Source organism: Pteropus medius, unplaced genomic scaffold, assembly GCF_902729225.1.
Source record: "Pteropus medius unplaced genomic scaffold, Ma_sr-lr_union100, whole genome shotgun sequence".
NCBI classification, from domain to species: domain Eukaryota; kingdom Metazoa; phylum Chordata; class Mammalia; order Chiroptera; family Pteropodidae; genus Pteropus; species Pteropus medius.
In genome coordinates, this window is record NW_024355205.1 from 7,236,688 (window position 1) to 7,263,141 (window position 26,454).

Genomic DNA, 26,454 nt, shown 5'->3' on the forward strand with positions numbered 1-26,454 from the left:
TTATTATTGTTACTATGTTAGAGATGAGGGAAAAGGCTTAGAAGAGTTAGGTAACTTTTGAAGATCCTGGGGTAGAAAGAGGAAGCAACAGAGGTAGTACTGAGACACAGGTCTGTCTAATTTCAGACTCTAGTATCTACTCCCCTCACTAGAGCAGGTAAATATAAAAGAAATAAAAAGAAAATAAAAAGAAAAGGCAATCAATAGTTACCAGAAGAGGAAGTCTACTTTTAAAAGCCTGAGGTTTAAGAAGTTGTTTGTATGCCTGGTTTCTGTGAATAAAGTTGTGCTTGATTTCTTAAGTAATGGCTAGCAGTGCTCATTTGAGTAATGTGCCAGATAATTGCATAAATCCCTGGGAAGCAGCATAGTCTTCTGTTTAATTTGAAAATACTGTCAGTCAGGTTGTGAAGGGAAGATAAGAAAATGACCTTGTCTTAGCACTGTTAAATTGCTTTCTCCCAATACATCTTCAGAACACCATTCTACAGAATCTTAGGTCTAGTGCATTTTCTTAGAAGGTACAAAGAGTCGTGATTTAGAAAAAAGATTCTTGCATTAGCACTATATTGATAAAATGTCTTAAAAATTATCCATAATTGAAACATTGTTGATGTAACTGATAATTTAGGTGTAAAATTGTTGAGCCTAAGTTTTTCTCTATATAAAAATGTTTTTACTAAAGTTTTTTCTTGCATTATGTCTTTTACAAGTATTATTTTTCTATCTATTCTTTGCAGTAGTCTAGAGTATTAGAAAGGAAACCTCTATAAGTTTGATGCCATGCATTCATTTCTGTCCTGTATACTAATAATGTAAAGCAGTGCTGGAAGGAAATGCTTACTGGTAGAACCATTATCAATTTGTTCAAAATTTAGTTTCACTTTTTAATTGAACATCTAATGTGAGACAGAGACAAAGGTATATAAGACATTTTTTCTGGTCTTTGGAAATCTTATAGTTTAGTGGTAAATCTATATAAATGGATGGTATTAAGAAAACATAGATAAGTTTATGGCTGTGAGGCTGTGGAAACACAGCAAATTGCCCACCACTGGAAGTTTATGAATTTGATGCACATTTCTAGAGATGAAGTCTTTAAAATAATGAGCATGAGTTCACCAGGTAAATGGAGATTAGAAAAGGTGTGCTAAGAAGGAGAGACTTATCAAATCGAAGGCTCAGAACCTGAACCACAAGGATGAATGGAAGTCTTACTATCTGGTCTGTGCATATAGACTACAAATCATAAAGTAAAGAATAAGAGGACATGAGTTTGACGTGGTTGGTGGAGGCCACATGGAGTGTTTTGTTGTCATGTTCAGTTCCTTGGCCTTCAGGCTGTTAGTAATGGACAGTCATTGAAGGATTTTAAGCAGTGAATTAACATGGTTTGATTTTTACACAAGCTAAATCACTAGCTGCATTTGGCAGAGTGGGTCTAAATGGGCAAGCCTACATGCAAGGAGTTGAGTGTAATAGTTAAAGAGAGAGAAGACAAGCAATGACGAAAAGCAATTGATATGAGAAATGTTTAGGAAATACTATTGATGAGGCTTCGGAATTGGCTGGATTTGGGATGTGAGAGAGGTATAGAGTCTAAGACAAGGCAAGCCAGAGAAAAAGTAAAACATGAAATGTTTTCAGAGTTGGTCACCCTGAAGTTAACATGCCTCTGGGACAACTGGATATACCCGTCTGGAATTCAGAAGGGGGCTTGTGCTTAGAGATATTGTCAGGGACTAAACGGCATAGTGGGGTAGGGAGGATTTAAGCTTTGAGAATGGTTGGAAGAGAACCTAATGGCATTTTAAAGGGAGAATGAGCTGAAGACAAAACCCTGTGAGAAACCCAGACTTTATTCAGTAGAGAAAATGACCCCAGTAGAGAATCTTGAAAAAGAATCCAGAGGAGTAGAAGGTGAGTCAGGAGAGAGAGAATCATGAATTCCAAAGATATAGACCTTTTCAAGGAGAAAATGATCATTAGTGTCATAAACTGTAATTTTCACCTATATTTTATGTTTGTTCCTATGCTCATTTTTTACATCATTTGCTAAAGATGGAAATAGGGATGGTACGAATAGGGCCATTCCTCTCCTTAAAGTAAGCTACTGAAAGACAACATTTTCATTTAAATAAGATAATTATAACAATCCTTTAACTGAAAATAAACTTTAGAGTTTATAAAGTGCCCTGATATCCAATGTCACTTTATTTTTCACATGAATCTAATAAGACCATGAGACTTTAGGTTTCACTCTTTTTTTCCAGTCACAGAAGCTACAGTGAGGCTAAGTGGCTAGTCAAAGCTAGCTACTGGTGCTGTGGAGCTCAGACACTACAATGTTACGCCTCAGCCTCCTGAGTCACTGGGCCTTTATGATACCATGTTAGGAATCTGAACATGATGAAGAGTGAATGTTCCTTTAGCCTATGGACACATAATAATCATATTTATCCTTTGGTTTATTACTTCCCTCCTAGCTATTAAGCATTCAAAATCTTCAATTTCATAACATTGCAATAATTAAAATGTCAATTACCATCTTTATATAATCTCTTTTCTGTTCCATTTTCCACATCAATAGAAAGAAATTTGTAGTCACAATTTGTTTCTTCTGAAATAAAGTTTATTTGGGGGATAGTTTCTAGATCTTAAGACTTTAATTATATCTACAAGGGTAACCGCAGAAGGAAATAAAGTGAAAACCCGTAATATGACAGAAAAAAAAAAAAGAAAAGAAAAGAAACGAACATTTGCTAGAATTTTGTAGGATATTTGGAAACATTATATTGAATAAAATAGATAATAACCTGTATAAGACAACTCAAAAAATTAAACTCATGTCTTTGGAGCCGGCACAATTATATTACTTGATACAAGGCATCTGCCATCCCAGTTCTTAAACATGAATAGCATTTCTGTGTCAGGTCAAACCATGGGCAGACTTTTTTTTTTTTAATTTTGCATATATTCCTCTTAGTAGAAATTTATAGTGTCCAGAACAAAAGGAGTTTTTCTTGTTCCTCATTCCTCTACTCTTTCTTTGTCAGTGTTGCCTGTTAGTTTTCACATGAGTTTCTTCTGTTTTATATGCCGCTTAGGATGAAGCCCATCGAATGTTGGTTTAATTTCCTATTACTCATTATGAAGTGACCTAGTGTCCCTTTGGTATTAATATTTTCTCTCTTGGGAACTTCTATTTTGCTGGAATAAGTTCTCTGGCTTCCCTTGAAAAACTAAGGCCAATAATTCTTCCCTGCTCCAAAACTTCATCTATGTCTTAATAGTTTTTTCTAGTCCTTCTTCCAGGCAAGTTTTCCTGTTTCTCTTACGGGATTTTTCTATTTTACAATCATTGAGAAATAACTTTTTACCCCTGCTATTATACATTTTCATTATTTCCTTTCTCTGCCTCAGAGTAACATGGAGTAAATGCTTGACAAATGACTATCAAATTATTTAGTCTAATAATTATTTATTTTATTTATAATTATTTTCATTCGGGGGGGTCAATTTTTAAATACATTTAAAAGATCATTTTTACCCTTCTCTTTTTAGAGGATTATGATGGCCATGATATAAAATGTTAAAGATCTTAATAATTGTGTCGTAAAATAATATTTCAAATCTGTATTTCATCAAGCATGTATTGGGTATCTACTATATACAAATCACTATGCTACACACTAAAAGAGATATAAAAATGACAAGGACATTGTCTCCAAGAAGAATAAAGTTTAACAAAAATTTAGAATGATTAAAAATTTAACAATCTATCTTACTTATTACTGGTTATTTTAGATTTTTTTTTCCTGAGAATCAAAGCGATTTAATTAATTTGTAAAATCTTATCAACTATTTCTAACTTATAAAAAAATATAATAACATTGTACTTGCAACATCTTCCTTTAAATCTTCACTATTGTTTCTTTGATAAAAAAATGTTATTTTGTGGTAGAAAATTGGCATATTTAAAATTAAATTATGCATGGGTATACTTAGAGAAGAGAAACATTCTTAAAATAATGCAAAGAATTTATAAGCATACAGTGATATAAAGACAAAAAAAATTCCAGGAGTACATTTTGAAAATTTCCTTTTTAAAAGAAAATGAAATTTAACAACATGGGAAGCAGCATATCAATTTTGGAGTTTTATCGTATGTGTATATAAGACTATTTTATAATTTACGAATGAAACACTGCCCATTAGATTTTGAAGGTGTGGTCTCAGAATGTAGAATTAAAAAGTCTACACTGTTGCCCATTCATTCCTTGGTGTAAAAGGACATTATGGGTAGAATCTCAAAAGCACCAGCAAGTTTATTAAAGATGGGTTAATATAATTAGTTCGAGTTTCCTTTCAAATTGCTGAGTTCAACAGTGTACTCCAATTTTTATAATATGAGGGATGACATCCCCGGCTACTACTTTTATTTGAGGAGACACTGAGTTCTCCTATTCCTAGGTAAATTACTGAGGGGATTCCTTGCGAAGTTGTGTGGAATGTTTCCAGAATTAGAAAAGCTGACTCATAATACAGAGTAGAGAAGTCGTCATAGCTTTAGCCACTCAGTGCTGAATGGAAAAAGAAATTTGGCAAAGTCCACAATTTTGGCATCCACAAAAGTGTGTAAACTTTTGAATTGTGCCTTCATCTGACTTACTGTAATTAAGTACCCTGGGAAACAATATAATTTAAGGGTTACTTCTAAGAGAAGAAGGCTTGGTATTGACTTTTAAGGTGTGAACTGGAACAGACAATTTAAATAATTAAAATAAATATCTAAACCAACAGAAGTAAAAATAGAATAATTCAATCAGAAGAAAGTTTGCAACGTTAGGCATGAATATGAAATAGTTTTTGGGATAGTCTTGAGATTTCATTTCCAGTATGAATTACATAAATGGCTAAATATAATTTTTCTAAAATATTACTTCATTGGACCAGTAGTAAGATATCATCTTGGCCTTTGTATTTTGGCTGTCTGACATTTTCTTCTTTCCCATGGTGAGGGGGCGGGGAAAGGTGGAACTGCCTTCATTATAGAATTGAACAGAACAGAGCATCATGCTGTCCCTCTGTTTATTAAGATATACTTCTGATAAGATGGTTAAGCAGTAAGTTAAGATAGTTCAGAGAAACTAAAGGTTACTTCTTACTCTCACTATTGGGGACATATTATTTTACATTTTGGAATTCTATTTTGAAGATTTCTTTTTTATAAAGTATAAGATATACTGAGTTTTGAATGATACTTTAGGTTTCTTTTCAGTGGGTATTGAATAAGTGTGAAAATGTCAATATTTTTATTTGTATTAACACTCTGAGGTCAGGGCAAACATTTAGTAATATGAGAGAAAGTATGCCACTTGGGTTGTGGAATGTTTGCAAAGAACATAGCAGAACATACTTGAAAATAAAATTACCATAGTTTTCATTTATAAATAATTTTTATAACATATTGATAACGAGTCCAAATTAACAAGATTAACTTTTCTTTTGATAACTTTAGATGATGATTCTTTTTCAATCAGAGTTTCAAGTCTTTCTTCTATTTAATATATGTGAATCCAGAAACATTTTCAACCACGATCGAGAATAAGATATAAATATTATATTTGTGCTAAAGATCATGTGTAATTTTTTCCCTACATTGAAAACAAATTCTTCTTGAAAGCTATTTTCCTCTGCTAAAGTACATTGTTAAATTTAATTTAGTCTATGCTTATGGAGTGAACTTCTGCTAGATAAAGGGAAAATAGTACCTAAAACTTTTTAAAGTATGGAAACTAAAATCTGAGCAAATATAATTTTCTTTATACTACGCCACATGACAAATTTTCTATTAATAATATATCTAAATTTAGTGCAGGTGAATTTTATCTATAATCTATTCTAAATCATAAATATTTTTCTTTTGCTATAGTCTTTGGCTTTTTATTTACATTAAAGAAATTACCTTTTTGTATGGAAATTTGAATTTTTTCCTAGTTTTCCAACTTTTCTGTGTGCCTTGCCAATTGTCTGGTTTCAGTCAGAAGAAATCCCTCAGTGAAAACCAATGTACTATTTGGTTATTTTTAGCCCAGTCTGACTATAAGATTTAAGCACCAAGAAGCTAACAAAATGGACTAGTGAGGTCTCCAAGACAGTTTAATACACACACACACACAACACAATACACACACACACACACACACACACACACACAAATATTTATAGATATATGAAATTAGATATAAGGTCAGCATAGAACATTTAAGTCAATATAGGAAATAAATTTAGAAACTTTTTAGTTTGCCCATAACAAACTGTAATGGAATTGATGTTAACAAATCTGATCTAGCAGTATTTTAATCTAGATACTGACAATTTACCAATTTCATGGCTACAATTATTTAACCTAATGTCACTCAGCCAAACCAAAATAAAATAATGCTATAATTTAATAAAAAAGTAAGTAGCTTAATTTGAAGCAGTATGAAAAAAACAGACAACACTATAAGGTGAAAAATTATTGGCATTAACGCTGGAATCTAAGGCATTTCCAACAAAAATTCATTATGAAAAGTCTAAAACTCATTTTAAAAAATTCTTCTAAAGGTGATCAAATTATTTATCAATAAAATTGCAGTAGTTTTGAAAGTATCTTTCCCCTCCATACTCATGTATTCATACAACAAGATATTCTCTTATTCTCTTTTATTTCTCAAGGATTTTACTTATTTAATTTATTTTACCTATTTCATTTCACATAGAATATTTTAAAGACACAGTCTCTTAGAGAATTAGTCAGCATCTGGGTAATGTTACTGGAGCAAAGTCTATGTGCCCGATGCTTCAAAAGACCAAGACTCAAAATGTCAGAGTTTGGAGTAAGGAAAATTTATTGATCAAGGAGGGGCTAACTGAGAGGATGGGAGACTTAGTGACCACTTTAAGGAAGTACAGAGTTCAGGCTTCTTTTATGCAAGGGAAGAAGAAATGGGAGGGGCATGAGATGATTGACAACAGCAGAAATCTGGATACCAGCTGGAGTTCGAGAGATTGTGAAACTTCTTTGTTCTTAGTCTGTTGGCTCTAGTTGATGTGAGTTTAGTCATGAAGTTCCTGCAAATCTTTGATAAGCATTCATTATTTTTGTTCAGACTTCTCTTATCTCCTTGGGAGAGGCGCTTTCTGGTAAGGGACTACTTTTGTAAAACTCAAACCACAAGCAGAATTCCTCTAATGATTAGCGCATCTATATGCAAGCTTAAGCAGAAGCTATTAGCTTGAATGCCATGGGAACAAAGCAGGCTACAACAAGATGGTATCAGAGAGGCTGAGCATTTCACTCTGTTAGAATTATAACGCTGTTGATTGAAGTACCAAAACTGGAGGGAAAAGTACTCAAAAGCCGTTTAAATGTATCCATTCTGGTGTATTTTATTAAAAACAATTTTGAAGCCGTGCATATATGTGCACACATGTGTTATGATACTTACAGAATCAATTTTCCTACATTAAGGTTGCATGTCTATTCATAGAAGTGTAGATCATATACACATAAAGTAAATTTTAATTACCCAAGAACATGTTGCCTTTTTGGGAGAAGGGATTGGAAGGTAGAAATTAACCATGAAAAGCAATCATAGAGGATTTATAAAAGCAATGTAAATAACTGTTAATCATCTGAATCATCTATATATTAAGAGTTATTATTTAGAACTGCTCAGTAGTTCAGGTTACCATGTGGGACCTTGAGTTCCTTGGCCAATTAGATGTATTATGTAATGGTGCAATTCTCTCTTCCACTCAGTGCCCATCACTTAACAATAGCTCTTAGAAAAGGCTAGAAGGCCCCAAGGCTTGCAGTAGGACTGGAAGGTGAGGAGGATAAGGCACAGGAGTAAATATTCAGCTGGGGATACATTTCCATTCAATTCATCCCTTAAATTAGAGACAAATAAATGAAGAAAAAAGTGAAATTTGCTAGAAAACAATAAATAATGGATTATAAAAATTGACAATGACATTTTTGTTTTTTCTTGCTGGTTTATATAATTTATGTACATTTATGAATATACTTTATATGGTTTGTGTATTTAACATATACAAACTTTCAAACTATTGTTTTTGCTCTTTAGGCTGTAAAACTGTAAACCTGTTGTTAAACATAAGATGTACTTTAATTCAGAACATTTACATTAAAAAGTCATTCTACAATATTTTGGTATTTTTTATATTGATTACTTGTTTTCACATTGAAATAACATTATATGTGATTGCCATCCACACCCTCTCATTACCTTACTTATTATAGTTGCATAAATAAATACTAATGCATAGATGCATTTGTGTATAATCCTTTACTTGGGAAGGGGTTTGAAAATAATTGTGAAATATTTAGTTGTTCCGAAAAAACTCCTTTTGAGCATATGTTTGGAGTGATGTTGAGAGAGTGATAAATATTTAGGCAATTCTGATAACGTGTACTGGAATGTTAAGTAGCACCTTTGAGAAAGTTATGCGATCCTGAAAAGAAGAATACAATCTCCCTCTCCCTGTTATACCATTATTATTATTCCAATGTACGTTAACCTGTTGTTTTCAATAGCTGCCACACAATAAATAGAAACCATTTGCACTTTTCTTAAGAAAATTTTTTTTTGTTTTGTTCAAGGATAAGTTCTTTCAGTAGTACCCATGAGAAAGCTGTGAAAATAGTGGAAAGCTATTAAGATGAACAAGCAGCAGGAACAGGAAGAAAAAAAGGGAACTTCTCCATGTAGTGATGGGATCCTTCAATGAGAGTGGAATTCATGATACACAGAGTATGGGCCAGCTGTTTGAGAACATTAAAAATCCCTTCACTTAAGCTGTTGAAAGCTGGAAAAAAGACCAAATGTTTTCCATCTCAAAACACATTTTACTTAGCTGTGTTTTGAAAGCTGTTATCTAAACATTAAAAAAAAAAAAACACCATATTTTAACATGATTTCTTCCTTGGGTGCAAATCAGCAGTTATAATTTAACTTAGAAAAGAGTGAAAAAGGTAGAAAGAAAAGGCACATTTTATTCTTCTACCTTCTTGTTTATCTTTCCTTAAAGTACTTGAAGGACATAAAACAGGGAAATAAAAAAGTCACCGGCGTATAGTTTTGTTAACTTATCTTGTGAACATTAAACATTATGCCTCAAATTTCGTATGGTACATAAAGTGTTTCGCCTTGCAAGATCGTGTATACCGCACTTCAAAAAAGCTAGTAGGACAGCTCACTAAATGTAATGGATGTGTAACAGCAGATCTTTAGATCTCTTGTATTTAGCATGACAACTTTGGGTTCTTTAGGAGCTTTAAACATGATATCTAAAACCATGTATTTTTTTCCTAGTAATGCAAAACATAGACTAATTACAAACTTCTCATATGGTGTAGATGGCTTGACCATCTGGTGCAGTTGCAACATTTTAATTATATTATATCTTCTTTTGTTACTGAAATTAATCAGTTTTACAACTTCATTTTATTTTCTTAATGCATTTTCATCTTATTTCTCAATAAAGTGAATAGTCATTGAGCATAGTCACAGTTTGGAAGTGTGTTGTGTAAGGATGCAATAAACAATTTATGTCTATTAATAAATGGTTTTAAAAGGTGAAATCTTAGATGTTTTCTGATTACATGCATCCATATGTGTCTTCACTAAAATCTTTAAGAACTTTTATTAACTGGTTTCAGAAGATATCTTAAAAGAGAAGAACAGATTCCCACTTTAAGGATTACTTTTATAAGCCAATTTATTTTCTGTCAAAACTTAAGTTGGCTATTGTGTAGACAAAACTTTTGTCAGGAAACTTAACTAGGAACGTGGCTTAGACAAGGAATATGACATGGGGTCAATGCCTTGCGCCCAGGATACAGACTACAAGTGGTTTTTGATGATAAAAACACAAGGAAGTTTCAAACAGTGTAAATAATCAGATAAGGAAGCAGATAGTAAGGGCAGACATGCTAGATTTAAGAGGAAACCACCACTAATAACCCCAAACGACCTTCCTTGGGCTATGAGACATAATTACAGTTTAATGACATAATGCTAAAAATCAGATTTTATTGTTTTTATTAGTATTCCTATTATGAGAGATTCATAGTTATAGACAGAAAAATAACATTATTTTGTCTTCTTTTGTTCTTATCTTTATGTTTTTATACAGGTCTAAGGGAAGAATGTAAAATGGGGATAGGTGATATATTTCTAGCATCACTTTTGAGAACCTTAGTAGATTAGAATTTTACTTCTAAGAAGTGCTTCTCTTCTCTGTCTTGAGTAGTGGATTTCTTTTTCACATTTTTTTTTTCTAAAACACTATAATTAAAATATATTAATCAATGAGATAAGTAATTGAAAAAATGGTATAATGCCACAAACCAAGCATTGGTACAAATTTGTTCTCACTCTGATTCTGATTGAGCCTTAGGAATATTATGTTGCTTCTCTGGTCTCTGTTTTCACATTCTCAAAAGACGAATTTGTGTTAATGCAGTACAGTTTGGCCGATGACTCAGGAGTCTAGGTTGATCTTGAAAATACTCAGTGAGTACATCCTCTACTTATCTAATATTTATTATAAAACTGAGGTTAACATTCCTTAGGGTCCCTGACAATCAGTAGTTAGTTTGCAGTGACACTAAAAATGCCAACTGTTAGTTATTAAGTGAAATGATGCATAATAAGCACTTGACATAAAATAGACACTTTATAAATGATTGTGTTATAATTATTTTATTCTAACATCTTATCATCTCTTCCATCTATTACTTCAATAGCTTCTAATTGGTCACCCAGTATCCACTTCCTCCATGCCAATACATTTGCCACACTGTTGCCAGTGGGATTTTTAAAGATGAGAATTTGGCAAGACCAATCAGATGAGTCACATAATGGAGTAATGCTCTCTTCCTCCGTTCGTTGCCCATCTTCAGTACTTAGCAGGCAGGCCATGCCTAAATTCTTTCCAGAATAAATAAATAAAAGTGAAATCAACAAGACCGACCAATGTTAGAAATAAAATATTTAAACACATTTGCTTTGGAAAAAAAAACCAATAGATATCTTTTATCTACATTTTTAATCTAAACCAAAGAATTTATTAAAAAGTTAAATCCATAGGTTGATTTTCAAATGATTACAACACAGAAAACAGCAATGGAGCGTATGTACTTAGGCATAATTCTTATAATTTAGAAATGCTTTGTGATTTTTGTTACTGTTATTATTATTGTTGTTCGAAATAAGTTGACTATAACATAGACTATGTCTTTGGCTGTTACACCAAATAAGAAGACCCATTATCTGAAATAAAATGTTTCTAGTTTGTTTATAAAGCATTATGCATAGATATGTACCTTTAGTACATTATCAGTTATTCTTAATTAAATAATTACTCTAGAAGTTTCATGTGCTTACTAGAACAATTGTTTTTTCAATGTTCCTTTAATTTATGCTGATAGATTCACTCAGCACATATTAGAATCATCAGGAATATTAATCTCTTTGTTTAGAACACACGCATGAATATCCACATACCTAGGCTACTATAATCTATATTTTTAAAACACATGAGGATGATTTTATGTACCTAAGGAACAATAGGATGCTGAGTTTTATCGAAGCAATTAAACAAACATTGAAAATACAGTTAGCCTAACTCTAGCACATGGTAAGCTCCCCAGGAATATTCTTTTCCACTTTTGCCCAGCCTTTGAATGAGCGAAAGTCTCACCTATTCCATAAAGCGTCCCCTACCGTGCTAGCCTTTACGCATCTCCCTCCTGTCTGAATCTCTGCGGCACTTATCACACGAGCCACATAATTTAGTATTTAATGACTTAACAGTCTTGTACTATTAGCTGTTCTTTCAAGTAGCTTAGTCTTGTCTCTTTAAATAGATTGCATGGGCCTTAACAGCAGGGACAATAGTTTACATTAATTATTTATACCCTCTGGCTTCTAAACCTTATCTTGTAGAATATTTAGTTTGGTCATTTTCAACCTGTGAATCAAGAGCCAAGGAATTAGAAAGAGTGGTATGGGATTCGGGAGATAACCCGGAGTTATTCTGAAACCCAAGAGTCCATGTAAAATTGTGTATGTGTATGTGTATTTACATGTGGCTGTATGTGTGCATAAATAAATTAGAAAAATAACTTTAAATTAGACATAGATTGTCTAACTTGTAGCATGTCCGTGATATGTCACATTTTTAAAAAGAAATTGTAAAAAATACAATTTTTTTGTATTTTAAATCAATAAAGTATAGCACTGTTTTGTAAAAAAAAACAAAGCATATATATGTTTATATATTTCTTAATTTTGTGTGAACAAAGAATACTACAAGAAAAAAACTACATGGACTAAATGTTGATTACCTCAGAACAGTGAAACACCTTTGTGTCATGTTGTTTAATTGGTAAAACAAGCATGTATTGCTTTTGTAATTTGAAAGACTTCAAAGAAAATGTTTAAAAATTAAAACTTCAAAGGTAATATCAAAGTGAAGTGGAGGTATAAGTAAAATTACCAGATTTTCTAAGAGAAAAAAAAAACCCACTACATTTAAATCCAGCCTCTGCCTGGATAGATGAACCACTGGCATAGTAGAAAAAGCATTAGTTAAGAGTCAAAAATTCTGTCTTCCAGCCACAGGTCTACCACTCACTGCCACTGAGACCTTGGGCAGGTTCTCTAAGTCTGCATCTCTTTTCTCATTTTTATTGTGGTGATAATTTTACTTAGCATGCCCTCTCACTATTTTATATCATTGGTAACTTAATTAAAAAATTTAAGTGAAAGCCCTTTGAAAAGGATAATATGTTATCCCTACTATGCTCTCTGTCACATCTGATAAAGTTTGGTTGGTACTTATGCAAACTGGTAATCTCTCTGGGAGCTCATGGAAATGGTAGCCAATCACTACTTTATCAGAAATAGTTGCAGCTCCCAGGAGAGGACCTGCTTCTGTGGGCAAGCAGCAAGGTCCTAGTCCATGGCAGTGGGGGCAGGAGGGTGGAAAAACAGAGATTGCTGATGCTATTTTTCACTGATGCTTTTGGCACTAATATAGTGTATTGCCTGCGTTCTAGATTGGGCTAAAGTTGGAGGGTAACTTCTGATAATCAGTCTAATAGGGCACTTCTATGTTCAAGATCAACAGGTTAGCCATTTTATAAACTAACAAAAAATTAGTCTGAATTTACAAAGCAACATAACCCTAATTTGGTACATGCCCCTAAATCATTTGAAAGCTCATGATCTACTACATGATGGTTCTGAAAATAGGAAACAAATCTTTCTGAAATCTTGGTGTCATAGTTTCACTACTCTGAAACTTATAATCACTGCCTTTTTCTGTTTTCAATCCAATATAGCCTCAGTTCCAACAGGTTTTGGAAAGATTTCCATAATTTGGCCTTATCAATTCTTATTCACTAATGCTTCTCAACTTTATGGTTCCTGGGATGCTCTAATGAGTCTACTGAGCAATGAGCAGATTCATGAGCAGAACCAGAGTCAGGTATTTATTAGATGAGAGTGTGAAACTGCTCCTTTTAAGCTACAGCAGGGTATGCAGAGGCTGAGACTAAATGCAGAGGTGGATTGGGGTGGGGTGAGAGAATGAGGTTAAAGTGTAGGGGAAGAGTATTCCTTCAGAGCCTGAATTCTTTGGTAATCAGTGGAGGCCAGGAGACAGAATCCTCGATTGCATCCAAGAGCTTTGGCTGATGATTGGGTATCTATTGCTACATAACAAATTACCCCAATACTTAGTGGCTGAAAAGTTTCTATGATTTAGGAATTCGAGAGCCACTTAGCTAGCTGAGAAGTTATGGCCCAGCTTTTCATGAGGTGGCATTTAAGGTGGTGGCTACAGTCTCACCTAAAAATTTGATCAGCACTAGAGGATCCACTTCCAATGGATGTCCACTCACATTTCTGACCCCAGCCAACAGAATAAATTTACACACCTGAAATGGAACAGCCTCTACTGAGTTCCTGTGGACAAACATCTTACTGTTTGTCTTCTTCCCCTTTCCTTGAATGTTTCATCTTTCATTTTCCCCCCACATTTTGAAGCATTGTCTATTTTAATAGTCTACTTCACATATTGACTAAAATGTACTTCAAGGTTAATTTTTTTTTTTTTTTTTTTTTTTCAAAAAGTATCACTTCCAATAGAATTATGAAGATTTCTGTTTCTCTTCATGGGCTTTCTTCTACCTATCTTCAAAAAATTCCCTTGTCAGGAAATATTTCTCCCCACTATGATTGGGGTTCCTAACTTAGTTGTTAGATGCCATAATGAATTTGCATTTGTATCACTTATTTTGGTTATTCTTCTCTGGCTCTCTACATTTCCATTTCAGTTTCTCAGAAATAAACTGCTGCTTGAGTGACTAGCAAATGAATTAGAAAAAAAAATGTTTTTCTTCTGATATCAGGATGTCTATGAAAAACAAAACAAAACAAAACATAGAAGACATTTATATCGAAGGTAACAACTATTTTATAGAGTTAGAACTCTATTTAATAATAGCTAAGATTTATTAGGTGCTTATTATGTGCTAGGCATTGAGCTGAGTGCTGTGCATGGATTATTTTATTTAATCCTTTCAATAACCCTGTGAGATACTATCATTATCCTCATTTACAGATGAGGAAACTGAAGTGATAAGTAACTTGGCACATGTCACTCACCTAGCACATAGTGAAGCTGTTATTTAAATCTAGGCTGTCCTCCTCCAGGGTCTGTGCTTTTAAACACTCTACTATTCTTCCTTATAAGTCTCTACTATGTACCAAGCATTGTACTAAGTGCTTTATATACATCATCTCTATTTTTTGTTCTTAATGAACTCCTATGATATAGGTGTCGTTATCATAATTTTAAAGACATTCAAAGAGAGGTTCAAGAAGTTTAAGCAACTCAGTATCACATAACTAGAAGCAGACTCCATCGATCGAGAGCTCTAACATTAGAAGGCTACAGATTAGCAAGAAACGGGATGAGACTGATTGCTCGTGAGCCCAAGTGATTTCATATTTGTCAAAAAGAAACCTGTGGTCTGCTAAGCCCTGGGAAGAAGGTCTTCTTACTTCATATGTCAGGTTACCACATTTGGCCCATCAGCATCTCTGCTAAAGGCCACAAAAGGCAGGTCATTTGTGAAAACAGACTGTTGCCACCACACTGTAGGTGTGGGTGATTTGACAGCTGGGTCATGAATGTCATTAGCCACTGGGATCACCTGGACCACATTAAATAAAATTATTGGAGGTAGGGAAGAATTAGAAAAGAAATGTCGGTTTGCTTTCCACAAATACTATGGGCAGAGGATTCACTAATTCATTTGTCTTATCTTGTCACTGCTATGGAATATTTTTCAAAACCTAAACCAAATTCCGTGAATTTACATTTTACTTTGGACTTACATTCTACAGTATGCAAGTAACTGAAAATCAAGTATAATCAAAATTTTCCTGTTCAACCCTTAAACCATCAAGTGTTGAAAAGAATCTCCTTGGCTTTGGTAGAGCATCAGAGGAAGTGGTGTATTTGCACTCAGGGACTGCACAGTGTGAAAAAATACATATCTCTAAACACGAGAGTCATACTAAACACAACAAGATACTGTACTTGTGAAACAAAAGGCATCTGAACACTGATTCCTGTGGAAGGAACAAATGATTCATGTCTCCATCTCATACTTTTTTCTTGGTAAAGAATCATTCTCCGTCTCCCCCTCCCCTTTCCCTTCCCTCTTACTCCTTTCTCTTTGCAACAGTTGAACATTAGCATGTTCAACTCCACTATGCTTTCCAAGATTAAAATTCAACAAAATATATTTTATAAAGACTTTTAATGGCTTCCTTGAAATATTCCAGCATTTGTTACCAAGGATATTTGTACAAGACATGATAAACATTTATTATGGTAATTTTTGCAGAGACAACAGAAACCCCTACAAAATTAATACAAATAAGTTAAATAGCTAAAGTATTTAGTGAATCATTTAGATTGGATTCATTGAAAGTTTTTTTTTTTTTTTTTTTTGAGGCTCTATGAACTTTGCTAGCTCTCATAAGAGTGGAAATGGGGAGGAGGAATATAATATTGTGAAAGACAATCTAATATTACACAAAAGCATGAGTTTAAAATCTGTAGTCATTTCAATCTTACCTTCCTAGGTTTATAATTTCAACTTTCTTCATCTCACGACTGGGTTCCGTGGCTCATTTGTGAATTGGTAGTCCAGATTACATGGGGAGAGAAATTGTATGTGAATCAGGGTGCATATTTTTCTTTTCTCTTTAAGTATTGCCATTCGAGTCCCTCCTGGCATTCTTCCTTCTGATTGTAGGGCACTGCATTAGCAAGCTTGAATTTATTTTCCAGCCAAGAACTACATATCAAAACATAAATGCTTTTGAGAATCTGCTTTTTTTTTTTTTTTTTTTTTTGGAAATTGACCGGAACTTAATTCTGGAGTTTATAGACAGGCTATTTTAGGATTTCATTTTAAGTTGAAGAATTGAATCAACATAATTTGTAAAAAGATATTTTTAAAGCCACAACTGAAGTCACTGTCCACATTTTCACAATGATACTGAGATTTCATTGGTACTTTAACCATTATTTGACATTTTACTGTTTCATACGTATCAAAAGATATGACATCCTTCAAAGGGATTGTAAGCCTACCACACTTTTCTGCCTCTATAGAGGTTTTATTTTTTAATTTTAAAGTATCCATCTGTGGTCACTGACATAATAAAATGGAATTTTAGGATTTTTCCAACATAAAGAGAAGATAAATATTTCACTAAAACATTGATAAGAACTTAACATATTGATCATTGCTTGATAATTCCTAGCAGAGACATCATAACCAGCACCTGCCGTCAGAGCTTTGAAGTGAAGCAATAATTCTGAGGCCAGAGCTGCCTCACCATCCCTCCCCGCTTCATTTCGTGTATGCCTATTTAGTGAGAAGCAAGCACTTTCAGTAGATCACATATTAATCACAGCCATTAGTGCTCTTTACAAGAAGATTGTGTGGTCGCTCCTGTGAAATGTTCTGTTCTTCAGGATGATGAGTTAATTCATCTGGAACAATGTTAGTTCATCAGGGTTTGTGGTTTATCTAAAGATCAAATTCCTGTAATTTTGTATGCCATCTGATTTAATGTCCACTTAGTTTAGTGGTTAAATGGCCATTGGCAGGCACAACACATGAATCCAATATTGAAAAATGGAGAAAAGGCAAATTTTAAACATTTAATTCAGGCATCCTTAGATTGAGATCTCCTTGTTGTTTTTCTTTCTCCTGGGGAAATAGATATCTAGATAATGCCAAATCTTATTATGTGAAGCCTAAATAGTAAAAAATGATGCCCATAGTAAATATGCCCATAGTAAAAATCCATGTTTTAGAAAGGCTTGTAATGGAAGAGGATAGGAAGAGGTGGGTTGATTTTGAAATGAGATTGTACACAGTCCTTTGGAAGGTTCTCATACCATATACTCAATTACAATGACAACACTTCAGAGGCAAAGAATCAACTGGCTAGAGTTTACTAATAACCTACTTTGTTTATGAGCTAGATAGACCTTCCAAATGCTTTCAAGTTGAATGTAAAGTTGAGGCTTGATTTTGTCTCTGTTTGTCTATTACTATTTTGCAGTTAACATTTTTCAATCAAGAGTTGAAAACAGTCAATTGATAGAAAAATATATGGGGGAATGCTTATATGCTTTGCTGAAACAGATGCAAAATCATACAAAGCTTTATTTCCAAAAATATTTCCTTTGGCGTTCCAGCAGGAGAAAGGGACTTTGATACATGTTTAAATATCTGTGTTGATGCTACATGAAATAAGCCAAAAAAGCTTCTTGACAGAAGGACTTCTTAGACTTTGAGATTCTTAGAGCACTTAGGAAGTTGATGTTCATTGTGAGGCTCCAAGAGGGAGCTATCTTTACCTCATTTGACCACAGAACACATTATCAGAGAATACCTGTTAACAATTCCCTGAGTAGAAAATACTGGTGTGAAGGGCATTTCTTGCCATCAAACAGCTTATGGCAGATTGGCGGATAACAGAAATATCCCAAATGACCCTAAATATCATGACTGACTAGCAAATGATTTTAATAATGAGTACTGTAAGAATTTCAAGGAAGGGACCCTGGAGAACCATGTATCAGCTTGATAAATAGAACTATTACTTCACCTCCTTGATCTATTGTTTCATTTCCTGAATGCTGTGAATATCAGATAAGAAAAGTGAAGGGCCTGCATGAACACACAGTTAAAGGGCCAAGAGCTTCTACAATCTATCCCCAGGTGTTAACCAGAGCTAAAGATTTGTGTGGAGGGAAGAATCAGTAAATGATCCTGGAATGATAAATTTGATATCAAATTATAGAGGCGCTTGCATTTTGGATTAGGGGCTTTATTTTCTAGCAAATTAATGTGGTTTTTCTTTGTTTTTTACCTTTTTTGGTTTGTTTTTAGTTCAGCAACAACATTGTTGTAACTTTAATATATCAGGAAGACTAATTTTTGTAAGAAAGATGCCACAAAATTCAGGCTTAAAATGACAAGGGCCTTCTTAGGCCAGTGCCAGTGGGAAGGAGAAAGCCCTGTAGAAAGAAACAAGCAAATTGACCAGGGCAGTTAGTATTTACTGGGGATAAAGGAAAGGGAGGAGACCAGGACATTGTCCAGATGAAGGCTGACAGTTGGTACAGAAACAGCGATTTTGTGGGTGGCGTGAGGAAGAAGAGCAATAAGGAACTACTACTCCTGGGATGCAGCAGTGACAAGAATTTCTATCTCTAAATTCCTTAAAAGAGAATTAGCAGTGCACCAATTGATTCCCAAGGAGGGGCAGGGTAAAAGAGCAGTTTCCTTGGATATTAAATATAGTAATTCCTCAGACATTTAGCCATAAGTAATTCACTCTTGCAAAGGAAGTTTAAAGGTAATTCAGTCTATTATAAAAAGATGTTACTGAAGATGTCACTGTAAATAAAACTTGATTTCATCCTTAAGAATCTTACAGTGGCCATTAAGGAGGACAAGAACATTATAGAAATAACTGTAAGCTCAGGTAGAACTGGCTATAAAACAAGAGAGAAGCACAGATGATTTGAGGCGAAGCATGCAAAGGTCAAACCTGGTTAGGAATGAATGGACATAAAAAAGAGGGGGCTTTGCAGGACAAATAAGATTTTGTCCAAGATAACTGAGGCAAAATGAATTATAGATTAAGAAACAATAATGATTCTAATTATAATTATAATAGTAATAATGATAATAATAATAATAGCTATGTGTCAGGCATGATTCTAAGTGATTTATATACATTGCCTCATTTATTTTAAAAATATGGAGTGAGATTGTACTGAATTATTATGCCACAGGGAACCACTGAAGAATTTAAACAGGGGAGTGATAAACATCTGATGCTGGGAAAGATTATGTGTAGAGCAGAAACTGGTGGGAGGATAAATAATGGTCAGAAGATCTGTTAGGAGGTCATTGTAATAATTAAGATGAGAGATAACAAGCCTATAAGCTAGGCATCCAAACTAGGTGGGAATTAAAATCAAGGGAGGACCCGATACATTTTTTTCAACCAGCATTAACTGAACACCTATTATATTCTTGGCATTATGTTAATTCTTTTTCAACAAACATTAACTGAACACCTACTATATTCCCAACATTATGTTAGGCTCTGGGCAAAAGGGGCAAAATAGATAGACCCAATTCTTGCCATCCTGGCATTTAAAGTCCGCCAGAGGTTATTGTAGAGAATAAATTCCCTGGCCTTGGTAACAAATATCGATCTAAAACTAATTCACTCCCTCCCTCCCACCCCTCCGCCGTGTGTGTACGTGGGGGGAGGGGGTTCCTACCCCAGTTTTCAGGGCCCTTGGATCTCACTGGTATTTTACTTCTGCCTCAGCATTCTCCCTTTTACTGATTGGCAGAAAACACAGTGGGTGGGACTGAACAAACTCAGCTGCAAGCCAGACAGAGACAGACATCTTTGGGGGTAGCACAGCTTGAGAGAAAAAAAACATTTTTCTTAAAATTCTTCTCTTCCATAGGTCAGGGTAAGGATTAGGGCAACTGGCATTGGAATGGAAGAAAGAGGATAGAAAAATACTTTTACTTTACCATTCCCCAAAGTGTAGACCAGACTATCTTCCTTATTGTGTGTATGTAACTCTGCTCTAACTCATTACACAAACACAAATACTGTGAAACTTACAGTATTTTGACCTGTTCCCATGAACTCAGAGCAGTTCACACTCATATTACCCAATTTATTTTCCTAACACTCCTATTAGGCTGATATTATGAAAGTTTCATGGAAAATGACTCAAAGGTTAAGCGACTTATCCAAAGGCACACAGCTAAGAGTGGGGACAGGAGTAGAGAAAGGTCTTTCAACTTACTTTCCCCACAAGACTGAGTCTAAAAGCACTTTTAAATGGTGTTTCTAAGGCCTCAGAGAAGAAGCCGACCCTAGAGATGTGCTTAAATGCTATCTTAAAAGATAGAATTAATGAAAATTAATGAAATAATAAAAAATTAATTTCTTACAGAATCGGGGTAATTCCAAAAACATTTAGTACCTTAATTTTTTGATCTAAACTTAGGAAAAATGAGGAATTTGGCTTTTTGACCAATTATGATCATGATCCATGTTGTCTTCTACAAAATAAAAAGATAATAATGATTTTTGCTCAATGATCTAAAAATGCTTATTATCTGAACAATCATATTGATGCGTTATGTGTTTTTTGTGAATATTTGTTTCTCGGTTTTTATGGATATTTATTTACTCATTTTTTTCTTCAAATTTATCTTTTAATGCTATACGTCTGAGCTCTTAATATCTACTTATGGGGGACAAAGAAGAGAAAAATAATGATATTTTGTCTCTTTTTCTCTACCAAAATTTTCCCGTATTTTATTAAAGCTTTTATTTTGTCATGGTGTTTTTATTTAAGCTTGGTATACATTTCTCATTGTTGTGCTTCACCCACAAAATAACCACTCAGCATAATAGCTTAGGACTGAAATACATCAAAATAGCCAAACAAAAAATTTTTAAATATGGCAGCCTTAATTGGAATTTAGGAAATAAATCTTTGAGTATAATAATTTATTCACTAGAGTAGTTGTCTCGGCAAGGTATTTCATCTCAGTTTCCAAAGAGCTGCTAGTCATTACTAAATATATTTAAAGTTGAAGCAAAAAAAAAAAAAAAATTCAGTTTCATTCTGGCCAAATATACTATAAAATACTCAACTGTTAAGGAAGTCATCTGCGTTTTTAAAAAAAGATCAGATAGGTGATTATGCTTGTGTAGTTAATTAATAAAAAGGGAAGTAGGTAATGGTTCACTGGGGAAACTTTTCTATCACAGTAACTAGGATGAGGGATCCCGTGCTATAATAACAGGGTGCTGATTATGAACGCACACAGTGCCGTCCTACAAAGACATCAAGATTTGTAGGAAATCAACCCTCCAGCAGTCCTGGCAAGCCAGACTGACCCCAGCAAATGAAAATAATCAAAAGTAATTAGAAGCGTGCTGGACTACTCCTCCGAGAGCCGAGCAGGAGAGTAAACATGCCTGGATCCTCGAGCCACTGCAAAGGCCCATGTCTGAGCTGTTAGGTGCCCTGACCTTGTCCACATAAAGATGTGATTTATGAAGTGCAGGGCACAGCAGCAGGGCTTCTGTCTTCTCCTGGAGAACCAAATTACTGAGGTGGAGATTAACATGCTTTCAGTCGGGCCCATTTCCAGACCAAGGGAAATTTTTTATTTACATTTTTTTTTACCTTTAATTTCCTCTTTTCTTTTCTTTTTTTTTTAACAGTCTCCCCCCACCACCCCTGCCCCAGATTAAAAAAAAAAAAGCAAAGTCCATCAAGAAAGACCGCACATATCTCTCCTGAGCAGTGGTGACGTGGGTTGATGACTACAGACATTCAGAGCCTTTTTTTGTTTGTAAACTCTTATTGTGCTGGACCATTTTGCCGGGTCTGAATCTACCTTCAAATTTAGGAACCAAGTTTGTGAAATATTCCCCTGATTAAAACATATAAATTAAAATTAAATATAATATTACCTTTGATTCCATAACTTTCTGATCTAGTTTCTCTTGCCTAAACGTTATGCTTCAGTATAAGGCTTATTCTTTAAGTAAAAAGACTTGGGAGAAGACTTAGTCAAGAATGGGAGGGAAAGAACGTGGAGAAACAAATTAGAGTTTCTATGTTAGAAGAAATATTTATATGTGATTCAGTGGGAATTCTCTTGAGTCCTAAAGACATAGTTATATATTTTTTTCTTATCACAGGTCAGGTAAGATTTTACAAAATCCTATTCTGATATGGAAAAGGAAGCATTGATTTTCTTTTTAAACATACATCAATATCTGTACATGAAGCTAATTTAATTAGCAGGCATTTATTGTTCAGCCAGATGTCAATTTCTCACATTATTTTACGTTTCTTGACATGAACTGTATGAAACAGGATTTAACAGGATCTCCATGAATGAAACGGCACTTGAGAAATGTAAAAATGCACTTGTATGTTCTTGAAAAGCTGCAAAAAAAAAAAAAAAAAAAGAAAGAAAGAAAAAAAGAAAAACTGTTAAAAATGTCAGGCTTGGAGTTCAGTCAGTGAATGTTTAGCCACCTCAAGAAACCCAAAGCTGCAGAATTAAGGGAACTCTACTTAGGTTGAGGTTATAAAGTGCTTTCCTCTATAAACTAAAAACATAATGTCAGGGTGAATGGGAACATACTTTATTAACTTTATGGTATTGAAAACTGCCAGCAAGTTGTCTTGTTTTTAAATATTGTCCTCTGCAGAGTGTTACAGGGCTGTTTGTCCACAGGAAGCCTATTAAAAGTGGACAGTGCAGTCATTTCATCTGGCTTTGGCTGGACTGCTTTTCTTTCCTTTAATGATGTGCTGGAATGTACCATGCCCATAGGGTCTCCATTAGCAGAACTTTTACTTCTGGGACAACCATGAAGTTTAAGGCTTAAAAGAGGCATCAGCTTACAGTCTTGTGGGAATCACTTGAATACTGGAACACTAACTTCTTACTGCTTTAACTAATATATTGACTTATTTTAAATAAACAGTTACACAATGAAGGCAGAGCCAGTGGCCTTATTGGAAATCTTTGAGCCTTTTAAAGATTCTGCAATCAACCCAGATGGGGGAGGAAGGAAGGGGCCTGAGGAGGGTTTATGCCCTTTTCAAACCAGGAAGAAAACACATTAACCTCTCCCACCCTAGTCTTGCCATCTGCCAAAGGGGGTTCTTTACAGCTCCCAGAAAAATCTATCAACTTATACTCAAACCTCATATTTTCCAATTCTTTTTTTTCCCTGGTAAACAACAATTAACAGGACAGGGCAGAAAAAACAATCATTCCTTCTGGAAAAATGTTTTTAAAATACGGTTCTCTTTTTAATCATTGCTGATGAATCACTCTATTTTCTGCCTTCCTCAAAGCTATACGTTTTTAGTAGTATGTGCTCCCATTCCATCCCCTTAATATTTAGATCATCTGTCCTGATACATGTTTGCAAATTAAAGCTGGTTTGAGATTATAGTAAAACCATTATTTTTAATAGCCCATTTCAAGAGCAGTGCTAAACACTGCAGAACGCGCATGTTACTGATTACTGCTGAGCAGACAGCGGCTTTTGCAGATTAATTTGTAACTGGGAACTACTGTAAACAGATTTCACCAGAAATCCCAAGGAATAAAGGGAATTGGTGGTGGTATTTGGCTCCTTGTCTTTATTATTTTAGAAATCTCCTGATGGAAACCAAGTTAACCAGAGAGAAAAACAAGCCCCTTGCAAAAACCTTTCCTCCAGCCCTGTCTCCTCTTGTTTGCCTTCTAATCAGGGTAGGTTGGTCAGGGTCTTCTCCTAAAGGGCGAGTATTTAAATATCAAGAGGTGCTTCTATAAGAAACAAGGCCCATCTAGCTACTCTGGGATTTCAGGCCCTTTTTTTTTTTAAACCGGTTTGTGTCGTTAAGAAAAAGTGTGTTGATTCTGCCTTTACATGACATTACTATATAATCAAAGGGGAGAGGGGTTTGGGATGGGAGGAGAGGAGAGGTAGGTGGAGACAGGAAGAGAGGAAGAGAAGGAAGGAAACAGTAGAGAAGGAGAGAAGGAAAAGGAAAGGAGAAAACAAGGTGTACGACGGCTGACGACTTGTACTTGCTTGCAGGTCCTTCTGATGATTTCCTTTAGTCTTCCTCACAAATTATTCACTAGAGAACAAGACTGATGATGATGATATTAACAAAATAATATGAATGAGGCTAACTCTCCCATTTCTCTAGATAAATCTCCCAAGGTCTCAGAAAGAAAGTGTTAAATCTTTCGGCTCTATTTTAGGAAGAGAATTTCATACGTAGAAATAGTCTTAGTTCAGGCCAGTCAGTGTCTGCGGGTCTGGACTGCAGGGTGCACTCGTCCCTGCTTGCGGCTCAGGAATGCTCGGGACCACGGGCAAGGCGAAGGGCAAAACACCGCTGGCCGCGCCCGGCAAGCGGCTGCGGGTTCACCTAGGTGGCTGGAGCCGCTGGCGCTGCGCCTTAATTCGGGGTGCATCGCCATCTACCGGCCTCCTGCCGCACCTGCAAGTATCCGGACCTTAAAAGTCGCCCCGCCCCGCCAACCCAATATAAAGAAAAAAACTCAGAGGCCCTTTCCACGAAATCCTAATTTAGCTTGGACCTGCCACAATTCCACACAACCTTTTGTTTTACCCACCGATGTTTCCTCCTTTTCAGAACAGCTTTATAAAGGGCAAGGAGGTGGGGGCCGCGGGGCTGGGAGGAGGATTGGGGCGCTGAGCTCTCAGACCCCCTGATCAGGCCGCACTGTCTGAAGCAATCGGTTCCCCAGATTACTTGTATTTAATACACAATGCATCATAAAACAAATCCCTCATCCTGACAGGAAGAAAATAGAACAGCTCATAGCTCGAGCCGGTCCAATTTATGGCTAAATTAAAAAAAAAGGGGCGGGGAGGGGGGGCTCCGACAATGGGCAAGTTGAGGAAGGGCAGGAAATCAATGGCAGCAAACCGGGAGCTCTTAAAGGTTCTCAAGCGCCGAACACTGGGAATATCTGACCGGGTTTCAGGTTATTTACAAAGGATTTTTCCTGTCCTACCTACCACTGCTGTGCGATTTTTCCCTCAAACAATGGCCATTATCTGAAATAACAGTTCAATGTCACAGATAACAGGCCACCAAAACGAATTAGTCACCACCTCTTGTCATTTTCTCTGCCCCACATCCCTCTCTTTTGTTACTATTTTTGTTTTTCAAATCAGCATTTTGGGGAAATATAGACCTACTAGATTTACACGTCTATTTGCACTTGGAGAAAACAAAAAGGGGACCTGTCCCCCTTTGCAGATAAAGTTTAACATAAGCGCGCTCCCCTCTCCCTCCGCCCCTCCCCCTCAAGTGTCCCTTGACTCGCTTACTTTGCTTAACTTTCCATTGTTGAGCTAAGAAGTTGGATTTTGTCCATTTATTTTTATGAATGGAGATTTGTGATAAAAAGCGTTTATTTCCATTTAACCGACGGGTTTTATTAAAATTTCCAAGGTTGGCTAAAGTAAATACACAGACCCTTTTATTTTGCCACGCGTTTCCTATATTCTTTCTTCCAATGTAGTTTCTGAAATGTGTCAATAAAAGTAGACCATGTATGTTAGAAAGTTATTAATCACCTTATAGTACTGATCACCCAAAGCAGCATTTATAATGTTAAAAGTTTAAAGATAATCTGAGTTGTCAAACTGCTTAATTTCACTTTTGGGCGATCATGGTGCTTAATTAGTGTATTAAAGAATATGGCAAAAATTCACCAGACAATCGTCAACCTCTCTAAATCCATAATACGCTATTTGGGCAGGTTATATGCTAATAATGTTTCAGATTTTTAAATTTCTCCTAAGAAAAATATGATTTGGAAAAAGTAGCATGCTCATCTGCTGATTAACTATAATAATGGAGGGAATAAATTAGAGTACGGATTTCAATAATAAAAAATGATGCTTAGAAAACTGGAAATGTACATGTCAACTTTTCACTCTTAAGTTGCTATTTTCTGAGAATTTCTAAACTAATTATGTTTAGCATGAGCCAGCGTCCCTTTACCTTAAACCTCATCCTTGCCCTCCAGCGCCCCACCCCCAGCCTCGGTGCACACACCCTCACACTGAAAGCCTTCTCACCCCGTACTCCCATCCCCATCTCAATGCACACTTTTTTTTTCACTCCCTCTCTGCTATATATATCTCTACCTAC

General features: G+C 35.1%; 1 protein-coding gene across 6 annotated transcripts in view; it reads left to right on the top strand.

Moving 5' to 3' along the window:
* Nucleotides 1–26,454, top strand: part of MECOM (MDS1 and EVI1 complex locus) — a 271,693-nt gene that overhangs the window by 183,086 nt on the left and 62,153 nt on the right. The gene's annotated exons all lie outside the window — the stretch shown is intronic.